Source organism: Adiantum capillus-veneris, chromosome 6 (assembly GCF_014529385.1).
Source record: "Adiantum capillus-veneris isolate H3 chromosome 6, ASM1452938v2, whole genome shotgun sequence".
Lineage (NCBI taxonomy): Eukaryota > Viridiplantae > Streptophyta > Polypodiopsida > Polypodiales > Pteridaceae > Adiantum > Adiantum capillus-veneris.
This window is the reverse complement of record NC_140936.1, coordinates 105,830,812-105,844,698: the sequence shown is the minus strand read 5'-3', so window position 1 is coordinate 105,844,698 and position 13,887 is coordinate 105,830,812.

Genomic DNA, 13,887 nt, shown 5'->3' with positions numbered 1-13,887 from the left:
TATGTCACTTAGAGCTACGTCCCGCTGCGTGCATGCAAGGCATAGGGTGCATAGGCTCTTGAACTGCATGCACTGTAAAATACATGAAAGAAAGCGAACTTTGTAGTACATATTGAGGGACATGCGAGGGGTCATTTAATGAAACCTTTACGTTGCATGCACCACATGCGTCGAGCAGGACGCAGCTCTTAGGAGGGGGAGGGATGCGAGGGGAATCAGGCAAAGAAGAAGAAGAAGAAGAAGAGAATTTTAACATCGTAGGAAACTATCCCAGGAGAACACTTAAAGATCTATCCGTCGAGGAGAGTTGAACTCAAGACCTGTTATTCACGAGGAAAATGGCATAACCAATCTACCACACTTGGGTGATAAAAAGGTTATACCATTTTTCCTTTGATTAGCGCGCACGCACACACACACACACGAGAAGAAGAGAATTTTAACATCTTAGGAAACTATCATATGAGACCTTAAAGATCTATCCGACAGGGAGAGTTGAACTCAAGGGAAGTGGCTTGGGGGTTTTCGAAATCCAAAACTCCTCAATGATAGCCTTTCTCTCTCGGTATACGGCTCATTTGCTTGATGCTTGTGTGTCCAGTACTTTTTGAAGCTCTTGCTTCTTGACTTTAAGTTGAGTGGGTGGTAAGGCTTCATTGATCCATATTTTAGTGCCCTTGAGGAGTTGCGCTTGTTGTAGAAGCGTGATACGCGCCTCTTTGGTTTTGAAGACAAGAATGCCTTTGTTGTTGCGACTCTCGCGGTGAACCATCTGGATTATGTCGGGGTCCAACTCGTTTGGATGAATGGCTTGGTTGAGCTTGTTGAGGGTCAAAGTGAAGGTGTCGTCCTCCCCCCACCAAGTAGGGTGCAAACCACCGATGCAAATAGAGAGTGCTAATCCTTCTCGTTAGCGGCGTTTTTGCATGCACTCTTCTATATTGGAGGAGATGGTGATAACTGCTTCATGGACGTGCGTGGTGAGATTAGCCATGCCTGTAGTGAGAGTGCTCGATTTCTTTTGCTTTGGTGAGGAGGTGGTTATTGTCCTCTTGCTTTTGTGCCTCCAAGGAGGAGAGATGCGTCTCCAAGGCAGTAAGACGCACCTTGAGCTCCGCATTCTCACCCTTGGGCCCTCTGATTTTCACTTCAAGATGGTCCATCGGATGCACTCGTGGAGTAGGTACAAAAGGACGCGTCCTCTTGCTGGGGGTGAATGAACCTCCGCATTGCATTGTGGCGTGGGAATTTTCTGCTTACCTCATGGGAACCAGAGCTTGTGGGGTGGTACGAGGCTTCTCACTATGTGAACTTGCCCTAAATTTTAGGAGGTTGAGAACTTTCAAAGAAGTCAGGCAAATTTTGACAAAAGAGAGAAATCGAGCAGGACCGGTTGAGAGCTTTCAAGGAAGTCGGTGGACTCGGACAGTAAGCCCTATTCGACCTCTATTGCACACCACTTCTCAGCCGACACATCCGTGTGTGATGCACCCGTCAATTCGTGCAAGGGAGAGTTAGGAGAGCCTGGAGAGGAGGCAGGGGTGAAGCAATTATGTGATTTCCCAAAGGACTAACCCTTGCCCAAGGAGAGGTCGACAAGAGCTTGCCCCTATTAGGGTTTCAGAGGTCTCTCACACATACACACACACACACACACACAAGGGGGGGGGGGGGGGTAGCAGACATTGCAATGACACTTTGTGTGTGTGTGTGTGTGTGTGTTACATTTCTTAGATTTGGGGTGGCACCGTTTCAATGCTCGCCAGTTTTTAAGACATTAACATCGCCCCCCCTTCAGCAAAAGAAATTCACTTCAACAAAACTCACATTGCTTGATCTTCTTCTTTTTGTACTCCTTTGATTTGGATCACTTGAGCTGCTTTTGTGTGACTGCCCCACCTTTTAATTATCGCCTTTGTATCCAAGCTTTGCGTACCTATTAACAAGCAAGAGTAGGAAGAGAGTAAGAACTTAGTTTTTTAGAAAGCCAAATTTGAAGTTAGTTCACCAAGGTCACTATAATTTTCTTCCCCTCTCGCTTCCACAAAGTTGGACTGAGTCTCTCGTGCTTTCTCCTTATTGAAAGCACGTTTCCAACAATCTTCATGATAGTGACATGTTTCATAACACTTTGTGCAAGTTATCTCACGTGAGCAAGGAGTAGGTGTTGAACTTCATGAAGTAGAGGGACTTGGAAGTCTAAAAGTGTGTGATGCGGGTTCTTTGTAAGTAACTTTTCTCCTATGAAAGGATCGTGAAGCATATTTTGTGCTTTAAGAGAACATGACTAGTGGTATAGTGGTACTAGAGCTAGGTAAAGTCTAACACCAGTTTAGAATAAATGGGAAAATCCCACAACTTTGGGATTGATTTCAATGCTTACGAAGCCCTATAATGAATGAAAACTTTCTTATAATTAGGAGATGACCTATCTATTGTTTTTCGATGTTTTGGTGCCCAATAATGAATGAAAACTTTTTTATAATTAGGAGATGACCTATCTATATCAACACCTGACTCTGCAACTCCTAGCCATATTGGATATTCTGGATCTGCGGGTCTCACAAGAACAAAATTCCCTTTGCTTACATCAATCTACGGCCTACAAGCTTCTTGTGGCCTTGCACTTTGAGGACCCACAAAATGATCATTCAATTCTTCATAACCTTGAAACTCATCTCTGTCTTTCTCTACGTGCTGCATTTGATGACTCCATGCAGCTTTTGGCCAAATGTTGTGTATCCACCACTGTGTTTGTTGGTTAATGTTTTTCCAATACATAATAATTGGCTCCATGTATTTTGTAGAATCGTGGTCCTTTCCCTTTAATACAAAACATATTTTCCAAAATTCAAGATATGTCTTAATCCCTTGAATAACTAGTGGACTACTTCTCACATAGTCTGCTAAAGGTACTACATTTGGGCACCCTATTGACAATTTTGGTTTCCCTTGATCATCTTTTTTCCACAAATCAATTTATGACTCCTTTAGCATCCAATCATGTGATTTAGGGTGAATTTTGTACTACATTACTAGGATTTCACCTTGCATATAGAAACGAAACTGAAGTGGCGTAGAGTGTCCAACTAGAGCATCTTGACCATCACACATGTATCCTTTAACACTAGGTTGGTAACCTAATAGGACATAAAAGTGTCCTTTCAGGGTTTTGAAAACAAACTCCAAAACCATAGTCGATCCACTCATTTTCTAAAATCTTTTCATGAGGTTATAGTTCAAGGCCTACTACACATGGAAAAAATAAGAAACTTGTAAAATTTCTCATCTTTTGGTCACACCAAGCCTCCAAACATGATGGACCAGTACATTTTCATCAAAACAGTCATTTCTTACGTTTTGTTGCATAAAAATAAGATCAAGGATTTTTGTAGGACTTGAGATAAATTCCCTAGTTAACTTCAATGGGTTGTTGATCAGAACATATGATTGCTTCTCACTCACTATTTTTTGTTTTGCCAAAAGAAATAGGTACAAAAAAGTTGAATTTTTACCATTCTGCAAACCTATCATCAAAGTTTCTATAACCACGCTCAATACAAATAATATATACATGTTTTCTTAGTTCCCTATTGTCCTTTAGGTTCATAAGGAGCCATGGAGCATGTCAAAAGAATAATACATCTCTTACCAAGGGGAATCTTGGGGACAAAGATGACAAAGATCAAAAAACTGGGTTCAACATTATGAGTTGTAGAATCCCATAGAAACTATTCAATATCTAGCCAAATTTGATCCTTATGACTAGATATGGTTACTACCTTCAAAATGCATGTAGTTGTCACAAGAAACTAACAATATTGAAAAAGCTATACTTGATATACTAGAATGTTTCATTTCCTTCTGTAATTGAAAAAATCAACCATCGTTGTCTACTATGCAAAATAGGGTATTAGGTGCCCCAAAACTCAAGGAATATTAGCTTTATGTAACAATATGCGACATAGAAAATCAAAACTGCATTTGGATATCATGAAAGCAACCAAAAAAATCATAGAGGAGCTAAAATTGGCTAAAAAACAGGATTTGACAATTTTTATAATTTGGTCATAACTTACAACTTTAACATTTATTTCTCCCTAAAAGCATCGGGACATGTTGAGGACTACTAAAGATAGTTCTCTAGCATTATAGACCTCACAAACATGAATTCTAGAGTGGTATAGTTGCAAAAAGTTGAAAAAAGCCAAAAACAAGACCCGTTTTTTCATACAGTTTAGGTTGTGAAATGTTGTGCAAGGACAAGGTTAAAGATGGAATTGATATTCCAAAAAAATGTCGAGTTTTTTTCAGCTCATGAGACAACTTTCTAGACAGATAGCACCTCAAAATCCATTTTGAAACTCTTGACATAATTCAAGGAAAATGGTCACTTAACATGACATAAAAGTGTCCCAGGACATAAAAGTGTCCCATTACCAACCTAGTGTTAACAAAGGATTCGAAGTCAGGAACATGTGTCATAAAAAATGGTGCCACAGATCAGCCTTCAATTTTTGGAAATGTTCCATCAAATATGGAAAAGTGAATGTCATTCCTATTCGCAATTTCTCTGAGAACCTACTAAACATTGCATCAATCTCCTCATGTGTATAACCCACCATTAAGAATCCCAAATGCACGGTTTTGAAAACACCTTTTGCTACTAGCAAGGATAATTAAGCAAATAAATAACGATTCTTATTCTCTCTTGCACAATTATCTAGTTGTAGCAAAATATTCTCAGGTAATTTTTGGAATGCAGGTGTGAACATGGTATCCATAACACATTGAGAAGAGGCCAATTGAAAGTTAGGGGATCTAGTAATCTCTTCATTACATCCTTCAATAGTTGATGGTGGTGTTATTGTTGATGTAATCCTCCCACGCTCGTGCTTCATTTTGTTTTGGTGGTCTAGAGCCGTCCTTGAGTTTAATGCATTGAATAAAGTTACATCTCTATGTGGCACACCATCATGGCATACATATCCTAGTCCATGCTTTTATCTTCTTTTCAAATTCTACAAACATAGTGCAAGGGAGCCAATTGTAGCATTGGGATCTGAAGGCCATAGACCATTAAGTGAGAAATGGCCATACATCCCATGACAATGTCCATGCGTTATCATGTCTGTTAATGATGATACTTGCAATTGGTATGCATTTGCATAATCGTTTGAGTTCAGATGCAATCTAGGTATCGCTATTTTGTTTTGGTCCATTTTATCATGTATAATGCATAAATATTTATCTTTTTGTAATTGTGAGAACTTACACCATGTATATTACACATTCCCACACATTTGTTGTTGTAGCATGGGAATTCTACGTTCATCCTTCAAACACGCAATTGTTTCATCATCCTTCGTTGACTCTAGTTGAGACTTTATCCTACTACATACAACACATTTGGAGAACTCACTTGTTTTTGACAAGGTCACATTGAAAAACTATATATTACAAATCCTATTGAATGTAGTGCAAATTAACATTGTCTTAAGATTCATACTGTCAAGTGTTTTATTGACATCATGTAAAATGTCTATTTGCTTGTACGTGTTTGGTATTGCAAACAAGGTTCCCCTAGTTCCATCTTCCATAGTTCTACTCTTATGTGGCATTCTCTCTGAGTTTTCCTCTACAAAAGAGCGCATCAATGCCCTACCCATTTTTGTGTGATCTCTTCCCTTTCTTATGACACCATCATTACCACAATCACCCAATAGGTGACCGAAAAGGATACCCTATGGCCCCAGGGCCATATGGTGCCCCCAATAGGTAGGTGTGTGAAAGGAAGTTTACCACAAAAACCATTGAAAGTATACCCTATGACCTTAGGTCCATAGGGTGGTCTATGTAGGTGTGTGATAGGAAGTTTACCACAAGGCCCAATAGCTTATAGAAAAGGATACCCTATGGCCTTAAGGCCATAGAGTGCCCAATAGGTAGATGTGCAAAACAAATCTTACCACAAAGCCCAATAGGTGACCAACAAGGATACCCTATGGCCCTAGATCCATAGGGCTATGGCCCAAGGTTTTTGAAAGGAAGTTTACCACAAGGCCCAAATAGGTGACCGAAAAGGATACCCTATGGCCCCACGACCATAGTCTGGTCTATATAGGTGATCGAGGGGGATACCCTATGGCCCCAAGGCCATAGGGTGCTCTACATAGGTGTGCGAAGAGATGTTTACCACAAAGCCCAATAGGTGACCAAAAAAGATACCATATGGCTCTAGGGCCATAGGCTGCTCTATGTAGTTGACCCAAGGGGATACCCTATGGCCCCCAGGCCATAGGGTGTTGTATGTAGGTGTGTGAAGGGACGTTTACCACAAGACTCGATAGGTGACCAAAAAGGATACCCTATGTCCCCAGGGCCATAGGGTGCCCAATAGGTAGGTGTGTGAATGGAAGTTTACCACAAATCCCACTCAAAGTATACCCTATGACCTTAGGTCCATAGGGTGGTCTATGTAGGTATGTTAAAGGAAGTTTACCACAAGGCTCAATAGCTGACCGAAAAGGATACCCTATGGCCTTAGGGCCATAGGGCTCCCAATAGGTAGGTGTGAAAAACGAAGTTTACCACAAAGACCAATAGGTGACCGACAAGGATACCCTATGGCCCTAGATCCATAGGGCTATGGCCCAAGGTGTTTGAAAGGAAGTTTACCACAAGGCCCAAATAGGTGACCGAAAAGGATACCCTATGGCCCCACGAACATAGTTTGCTCTATATAGGTGATCGAGGGGGATACCCTATGGCCCCATACCCATAGGGTTCTCTACATAGGTGTGCGAAGAGACGTTTACCACAAGCCCCAATAGGTGACCAAAAAAGATAGCATATGGCTCCAGGGCCATAAGCTGCTCTATGTAGGTGACCCAAGGGGATACCCTATGGCCCCAAGGGCATAGGGTGCTCTATGTAGGTGTGTGAAGGGACGTTTACCACAAGACCCAATAGGTAACCAAAAAGGATACCCTATGTCCCCAGGGCCATACGGTGCCCAATAGGTAGGTGTGTGAAAGGAAGTTCACCACGAACCCCACTGAAATACACCCTATGACCCTAGGTCCATAGGGTGCTCTATGTACGTGTGTGAAAGGAAGTTTACTACGAGCCCCAATAGCTGACCAAAAAGGATACCCTATGGCCCTAAGGCCATACGGTGCCCAATAGGTAGGTGTGTGAAAGGAAGTTTACCACAAAGCCCACTCAAAGTGTACCCTATGACCTTAGGTCCGTAGGGTGGTCTATGTAGGTGTGTGAAAGGAAGTTTACAACAATGCCCAATAGCTAACCGAAAAGGATACCCTATGGCATTAGGGCCATAGGTTTCCTAATAGGTAGGTGTGCAAAACGAAGTTTACCACAAAGCCCAATAGGTGACCGACAAGGATATCCTATGGCCCTAGATCCATAGGGCTATGGCCCAAGGTGTTTGAAAGGAAGTTTACCACAAGGCCCAAATTGGTGACCTAAAAGGATACCCTATGGCCCTAGGGCCATAGGGTGCTCTATGTAAGTTTGCTGAAAAAGGATACCATTTGGTCCAAGGGGCGTAGGTTGCTCTATGTAGGTGACCAAAAAAGATACCCTATGGCCCCACGGACATAGAGTGCTCTATGTAGGTGTGCAAAAGGCATTACAACATGTAGGTTTCTCTATGAGGGCACTTCATGGAGACTACATCTACATCTCAAGGCCTTTGGGCCATAGGGTGCTCGATGTAGGTGCAAAAAGGACACCCTATTTCCATAGGAGGGAAAAGTGGTTGCTCTACATAGATGCTTCATGGAGATTATATATGTGCATCCTATGGCCCTAGGATTCTACATGAAGGAGAGAAGTTCACCACATAGTCCAATATGTGACCCAAAAGGATACCCTATAGCTTCAAGTCCATAGGTTTTAGGGGTCACAAAGGGATACCCTATGCCTCTAAGACAATGCGCTGATGTAGCATGCACACTTGTGCACGTAATTTTGTCAAATAAGTAATTATGCATAGAAGCTACACAAGAATGGGTAAGTTTGAGTATGTTCCACACATTTTAATGTGCGTTTCAACTTTCGTTCGGATCACAAATTTATTGTCATGTAAGGTACAAAATGTTTTTTAAAAGGTGTAAAAGGTGCAAAAGAGTGCCCATAAGATATACATTCGATGATACAGCCCTAAAGGGTGCCCTATGTATTTGTCACAAAGGGCACCACACATAAGATATCACAAAATGAAACCCTATGGCCTTAGGGTCATAGGTTGCTCTATGTAAGTGCTTCACAAAGAGTATATATGCAGCCTATGGCCATAGGGTTCTCTATGTAGGTGTGACAAAACGTGGATGTTTAATTAATTTATTAATCAACTGGCGGGATGACTTGGAGGAGGAGCGGACGTCTTGGCAAACCCATTAAAGCTGATGCGATTGATCATTTAATAAGGATGCACATTGCAACTCTATCGTTGTTAAAATTGGTTTAACAAGTGCTTAAGTGCTAATCATATTTGGGTTGGCGATGGCGAAAACAATCATTGTGGACTAGCAAAAAACACTGATTGTGGACTGGCGATGGTGAAAGAGCAGTTAGCAATGGCAAAACTCATTCATTGTGCAAAAGAATTCATGAGATATCTGATAGCGCACTGAGATAAAATGATTAATATATTGAAAGGCGACAGTCCGAGTTTAGGATCCATTAAGATTCTTAACACAAAACCACGCATTGTACAGACCTATTTTAATCCAATTCCATGTGAAACGCTCACGATCTACTAACATAATATGGCAGAGGTAGTAACCCTTTACATGTGTCTCTATCTGCGAGATGAAGGGTGAGAGAAGCGCGCGATAAAGAGGGGGAAGGAGAGAGAGAGAGAGAGAGAGAGAGAGAGAGAGAGAGAGAGAGAGAGAGAGAGGGAGGGAGGGAGAGAGAGAGGCACCAAAGGCGTCCGTACTCGTAGGTTTAAAATTTGAAATAGCCCATAGCCCGAACTTCAAAATTTTTTTAAAAACTAAACATTATCTCTTTCGCTCTCTTTCTTTTTCGGGTGTAACAGAACTGCCGCTCCCCCTTTCTCTGTGCTCTCTTGCGCACCCACAGATCTCGCAACTCGGAAGAGAAGACAACGCTACAGAGGGTCAACAAGAGCAAGAGCGCAAGCAAAATATTTGCCATGGCTTCTGCTCTCGCCCGATGGGGCCCCCCCTCTTTCTTCCTCTCCTCTCTCTCTTTGAACCACCTCTGCCCCCTCCATCCCGCCTCCCTGTCCTCTCTCTCTCTCTCTCTTTCCACTATCCGCCTACAAGTTGACTCTTCCTCGGCATCGAAGCTGAGTGTCATCTGATGTGATTAGTGCCCTGAAGAATGGGCATGCTTGTCTACCAAAATTCTGATTAGCGCCCTGAAGAACGAGCACGCTTGCCTACCAAAGTAGGAACTTACAAAAAAACTAAGAAAACTCAGCCTACCGCCTCAGAAAATAGTCCCCCTCCTTGTGTGCCTGTGGCTCTCTCCTCGCCTTCACACTATCCTTGTTGGTGTAGTCGTCGGTGCGGCTATTTCAGCTCCCCTGACCCATCGGTGCAGCTCTCTTCTCCCCCCTTCAAGATTATTATTTTACTACATTAAAGATCACCCCTTTAAAAATTTAACAAAAACATGGAAATGGCTACCTCAATTTATTCTTTCTTTTCTTGGTATTGTTGATGTTGATGTCATTGTTGTTGCTGTTGCTACTCTGATTTCCACTTCAGGATGTGTCCTTCTCTACGTGTTTTGTTGTAGCGTTCTAGACCCACTTGATTGTGTCTCCAATTTGTGCTAATTGTTCAACTAGCTCACTTCTAGCAAGCTCTTTGCTCAATGAATTGGCGTTTTGTCCCCAACATGATAAAATACACCCAATGGCCTTGGGGCTATAGGGTTCCTATTAATAGAGATGAAACACATTTTCCTTAGGACTAGAGTCTTTTAAGGTAGAGGCTCTATTAGGGCACCTTATCCACCCTATGGCCCTAGCCATAGGGATCCTTCACATAAGATAAACTATAAGGCCATAATAAGGGGCCAAGATAGAGGCTCTACAAGAGGCACCTTAAGGAGCCTTAGGGAACCTTGGCCACCCTATGGCTTTAGGGCCATACAATTACTATTAGCATAGAGGACACCTTATGGCCCTAGGGCCATAAGGTGCAAATATAGAGGGTCCACAAGGATATGGTATGTTCAGAACACAGAGAATACCCTATGTATGTAGGGCCATAAAGTTCCATGATAGAGGCTCCATTGGGGTAGCTTGGCCACCCTATGCCCCTAGGGCCACATGCTTCAATCTTCACATAGAGTAAATCCTATGGCCTTAGGGCCATAGGGTACCAAGATAGAGGCTCTACAAGGGGGGACCTTAGGCCACCTTGGCCACCCTATGGTCCTAATTCCAAAGGGTTTCTATTAACATAGAGGACATCCTATGGCGCCAGGCCCATAGGGTGCCATGATAGAGGCTTAAAAAGGACACCTATGCCTTAAATTTGACTCCCCACTGGCCCAAGGTAGTGACGCCCTATCTCGATCCGCTAGGCTTCATATGAAGCTTCCCACATGGCCCTAGGACCATATGGTTCCTTCTTGACATAGAGCAAACCTTACGACCCTAGGGTCATAGGGTTCCTTCTTCATGGAGACTAAACCTTGTGGCCCTAGGACCATAAGGTGCCAACATAGACACTCTATTGGGGCACCTTGGACATCCTAGGATCTTCACATAAATAAAACCCTAGGGCCATAGGGTCACAACATATAGGATCTACAAGAGGGACCTTAGGGCACCTTGACCACCCTATGGGCTTAGGGCCATAGGGTTCCTATTAGCATAGAGGATAGTCAATGGCCCTAGAGCATATGGTGCCATAAGAAATAAGACACCCTATGACCCCTCGACCATAGCTAGGGCCATAGGGTACGAAGATCGATGCTCCACAAAGGCACCTAGGCTACCCTATGACTGTGAGGCCATGATGGTTCTTTTTGGACATAGAGGGTCCACAAGGACACCTAGGCTGTAAGGCCATAGGGTTCCTTCTTCATAGGGGGTACCCTATGCCCTAGGGCTACAAAGTTCCAAGGTAAAGCTCTTTTGGGAAACCTTGGCCACGGTTCAAAGTTAGAGGCTCTATTGGATATCTTGGCCATCCTATGGCTCTAGGAGCATATGGTTACTTATTGATATAAGAATAAACCCTACGACCCTAGGGTCATAGGGTTCCTTCTGCAAAGAATAAACCTTGCAGCCCTAGGACCATAAGGTACCAAGGTAGACACTCAATTGGGGCACCTTGGCCATCTTAGGCTCTCCACATAAAAAAAACCCTAGGATCATAGGGTGCCAGCATAGAGGCTCTACAAGAGGTGCCTTAGGGCACCTTGATCACCCTATGGCCATAGGGTTCATATTATCTTATCCATGGAAGCTTGGATTGCTAAAGTAAATCTTCAAAAAAATCTTGAGATGGCTCAAGAGCCTAAATGGGCTTCAATTTTAAGACTACAGAGTGCCAAGGTAAAGACTCCTCTGGGGAACCATGGACACCCTATGATCCTAGGGCTGCACGGTGAAAAGTTAGAGGCTCTACTGGATATCTACCCTCTATGTGAAGAATAAACCCTATGGCCTTAGGGCCATAGGGTGGCCTAGGTGTCTCTATGGAGTCTCTATCTTGTCACCCTCTCGACCTAGGGCCATAGGGTGTTCTCTATGCTAATAGAAACCCTATGTCTTTAAGGCCATAGGGTTCCTTTTAACATTGAAGACACACTATGTACCTAGGGCCATAGGGTGGCAAGATAAGGCTCCATCGGGGCAGCTTGGCCACTTTATGGCCCTAGGGCCATACGTGTTCCTTCTTCACATAGAGTAAATCCTATGGGCCTAGGGAAATAGGGTGCCAAGATAGAGGCTCTATATGGGGGACCTAAGGCCATCATGGTTCTTTTTCACGTAGAGGGTGCCCTATGTCCTCAAGGCCATAGGATGCCCTCTATGTGAAGAAGAAGCCCTATGGCCAAAGAGCGATATGGCCATAGGGCCAAGGATGGCCTAGGTTTCTCGGTGGAGTACCTTGTGGCCTTGGGGCTATAGGGTTTCTAGATAGCAAACAGAGCACTCTATGGCCTTAAGGCCATAGGTTTTCTTGCTAATAAACAAGAACTTTGTGGCCTTAGGATTCTAATACAAAACCCTAGTACATAAGTCTTTTGTATGTATTACCTAAGGCAAATTTATCACAATATGGCCTTAGGGTTCCTTGTTAACATAAGGAAAGAAGAGAAGAAGTCACCTTATGGCCATAGGACTATAAGATGCACCTCAGTGACCCATAGGGTGCAAATATAAAGGCCTTTGTAGTTCCTACAGTCTTGTGTGTGTATGTATATGGCACCTTATGGCCTAAGGCCACAGGGGTCCTTCTTAACATATAGGTGCAAGAAGATGAGCTTGTGATCCTTAGGCATAGATAAAAGTACCTTATCGTCATAGGACTATAAAGTGTCAATAATATAGAGGGTACCCTATGACCCTAGATCCAGAAGATGTAAAATCCCTTGATATAGTTCCTCGAGATTTTGTGTGTGGACGCATGTCACACACATGGACATAAACCAATAAAGACGATATTATGACCCAGTGGTCCTGATCTCCGTACACTTCAACCAGGTGTGCGGAGATTGGTCATGACTAGAGAATGTGAGGTAGTTTATTGTTTGACCTAATAGCATTTTCTTACCCATGTGTGAATATAAAGGTGCAAAAGAATGATCACTCTATGGTACTAGGGCCATAGGGTGTGAACATAGAGGCTCTACATGGGCACCTAGGCCACCCAATGGCCTTAGGGCCACTTAGGAGAGTTTTTATGTAGTACAAATTTCTATATGGTTCCTAGATAATGTACAAAAAATAATAATGTTACATTGTTATGCTTACAGAAATATGGCTCAAACCTCTGTAAAGAAAAGAACTCCAAAGTCAGTTCATGCAGTGGGCTCCACTCCAAGTTCGTGGTATCTAGATTTTCACATACCAAATGGTGGATCTGATGAGAGAGTCCACTTGTTCTTTAAAGATAAAGAACAGTCTCCCTTCATAGACTATGGAATTTTCAAGGAGATAAAGGAAGATTGTTTAGATCTTGATATATCCCCATGTCTTGGTGTAAAATTACTCAATGGTGATTGCTACTTGCTAGAGCCCACGACCTTTGCTCAAGAATTGCTGAAAGTTAACAATGATGGAGAGAAAATGGTAAAACCATGGTGGATAGAGATCAAAGAGGACACTCCAAGTGAGAATTTTATAGACATGTACACTGAAGGCTTCAAGAAAGTTGTTCAGTATTTAACCAAATTGAGGACAAAGAAAAGTTGAGAAGCAAAAAAATGAAGATATAAGTGAAGTCAAGTAGAATAAGACTCCAAAGGAGAGTGAGGCTCCCTCAACTGGCGATAACACTTGAAATGTGGAGCATGAAAGGCTTTCACTTGTACCTCTAGAGGCTCCAAAAATAATTGAAGCTAGTTTATTTGAAACTCCTTCAATGGCAGTGGCTGCAGACTCGGCCTCAATAGTTGTGCTTCAGTTAATTGTGCAGCCCCAAGAAAAAGATCTTGATGTCTCTATTCCAAAGAATGATGATTGCAAAGATTTAGAGAATGAAGAAATTGATAAGCCATTAGATGAAAGTGTTGATGCCATTCTAGAACTTCTACAAGGAACATGTTAAAAGGTGGCCATTTTCACTTTTCCATGATATTTAGATCATTGATATTTGGATTGTTGTTTTTCTTTGATTTTATAACCTTGAGCATCGATTTTCT